This window comes from Cynocephalus volans, chromosome 2, assembly GCF_027409185.1.
Source record: "Cynocephalus volans isolate mCynVol1 chromosome 2, mCynVol1.pri, whole genome shotgun sequence".
Taxonomy (NCBI): Eukaryota; Metazoa; Chordata; class Mammalia; order Dermoptera; family Cynocephalidae; genus Cynocephalus; species Cynocephalus volans.
In genome coordinates, this window is record NC_084461.1 from 22,830,513 (window position 1) to 22,833,429 (window position 2,917).

A 2,917-nucleotide genomic window follows, 5' to 3' on the forward strand; every position below is an offset into this window, starting at 1 on the left:
ATCTGTGAACAAGAAAGCAGCGCTCAGCAGGCACTGATTCTGCTGGCCTCTTAATCTTGAACTTCCCAGCCTCCAGACTGGTAAGAAATAAACTTCTGATGTTTATAAACTATCCAATTTATGGTATTTTCTTATAGCAGCCAGAAGGGACTAAGACGATCAATGATGTTTGTTCATAAAAAGGAATTCTTTGTAGCAGTAAAATGAATGATCTAAATTTACATATATCAGAATAAATACTTTTACAGAAATCTACCCTAAAGTCTTTCCTTTTTAATCATATCTTACTGACTTCAGATCACAAGGCTGTTATTGTCATGAGGCACCCAACAATAGAGCTACAAAGAAATGTTAGGATGTTAATTTTAGTTTAAGCTATGTTTGCTTACATAAAATTCAGGCAGAAAGCCAGTAACTGCTTGGGGTGGGGGTGGTGGTTGGAGGGAAGAGCCAACCACAGCTGCCACAGCAAAGACAGGTTTGAACTGGATGGATCTGCTCCCCCACCTAAGAAATTGAACTTTGCTGAACATTTCCACATTATAATATATTATCATGCTAAAATCCCCACGGGGAAGGGGTGGCGGGTAATGAAACTTGCTAGGAACATCTTGGGGTTTGTGCAAAGACCCTGTCCCCCACTCCCTGCAAGAACTGTGCATGCTTCATTTGTTTCTGAAGAAACTCTACCCGTTTCCAAGAACCAAGACCTACTATTCTTTTATCCCTTTAAAATGTTGGACATATTTCCCTTCAGGGAGAAGTTGTCTTCTAAATATAAGGTCAGCCTTCTCCATTCTTTGATCAAAGAATAAACTCTCTGCTCTGCTTTACTGAGCCTGGTGTTGATACATTGGCAAAAAGTGACTCTGAGCAAGAGAACCTCCAAGCTTGGGATTCAGCGGAGACAGGTATTTGCCACCCAGCTTGCTACTGAGGAAGCAGTGGCCAGTGGAAGCTTGGCTGGGCTAACTCCTCGACCTTGCTGGAGCAATCTCTGTCTTGTCTGAGCTCTGAGGCTGGGGTCCATAAACCTATCTTCTCACACATGTTCAAAGGTTTGATTTTTTAAAAAATCATAGTAGACATAGTAATAGTTTTTTAAAATGTAGCTGAACTTAGATTTTTTTCTTGCTGTCCTTTGGTCATACAGCTTAAAATGCAGTAATTATTTACTACCATTATATTTTGAGACAATCATATACATTAAAAAAAGGTTCCATATCTTTTTAAGATGTACATAATCTCCTTTAATAATCAGGTTTCCAAATAGGCTAAGAAACGATACTAAAAAGTAAAGTTCTTCATTTTTTCTCTAAAATGAACCAAACTTAATTATTAGTAAATTAAGACAAGAAAAGACCTTGCATAAGATATACAAAATGTGATTGTGTGCTTTTTCTTCTCAAAATCTGCCTTTTGAATAAAGGAAGATCTCTGAACATGAGGATACACATTAACACTGCTTTTGATTTAAAATCAAATAAATCAAACTATTTTTCTAGGCATGTAGTAAGAACAGGACACAGGCTTGTTGAAGTTGTACTTTTCTGACCTATATATATTGTGTAGAATTACTCTAGGCAACCAACTCTGAATACGCCAGTTATAAATTACCATAGTTATAGGGCAGAGTAGGTTTTTTCCCTCCTCTCCTCATTGCCACAGTTTTGTAAATGGTGCCTGATCCACTCAGTATTCATATTAGACATAAAGAATGTTGACAGAAGAGGCACAAACAAAATATAGAAATCCCATAAAGCAGCAATCAATTTGGCTGAGTGACTAGCTCTAGACAGCTTGTTTCAACTTTTGAAGGTTTATGGAAAACTCTTTTTAGTTTCATCTTATCGTCAAGGTCTAACTGCCAGCATAATATACAAGACACTTGAACCTATCAGCATTTGACTTAATATTTTCAAACTGAAACTGGGATATATCTGCCATCATGCGGCAAATATTGGTAGGGCTGATGCAGTTTAATTCAGGAGGGACCCTGCATCACTTGTCTACTCAAGGATGGTCATGAGAGCCCTCAGAGTGTCTACAGATGCCTTCACCCTTCCCCTCACCCACAATACTGAGGAGTGTCAGAGCAGCAGTGGGCAGAAGGAGAACCAAAGCAGAAATCCAGTCTCTCTGAAATCTCTGGGATCAGTCGCCACCTAGAAACCCAAGAGAATCCCTACATCCATTCATTTATCCATGCATTTAACCAAGGCATCCCTATTGAGAGGACACAGTGCTAAACAAATCAGGCTTCTCAGCCAGCATCGAGCTTACATTTTAGTAAAAATGATTCAGACAGTACACACAATCAACAAGTAACACAGCAGAAACAAAACAAATTCACTGTCAGCAAGAAGCTTGATTTCATTGGGAGGATATAAACAATAAACAAATGGAATAAGTAAGATATATGCCCTGTTGCATGTGATAAGTGTTCAGAAAACACCAAAAATGTAAAATGGCACAGAGAGTGTTGAGGGATTTCTACTTTATATAGGAGAGTAAGGGGAAGCCCTCTTGAATGGGCCATTTTGACTAAACAAAGGAGAAGGGTAAGCCTGGCAGATCTCTCTCAATGTATATGTATACACATACATAAATATATTTATACACACATACACAAATAATGTATGTATGTATATGTACTATGTTTATAGTGTACACACACACACACACACACACACACACACACACACACACACACAATAATCTTTCCATGCATAAGGGACAGCAAAAAACAAAGGACCCACCCAAGGCAGGGGAATGATAGAATGTTACCTGAGTAGCTAAAAAGCAGGATGGCTGCAATGGTGTCAGCTCTGGGGAAACAGGAGGAGATGAGTTTAGAGAGGGAGTGGGGACCCAACTGTAGAGGCATCTTGCACGCTCTAGCAATGTCTTTCCCTTT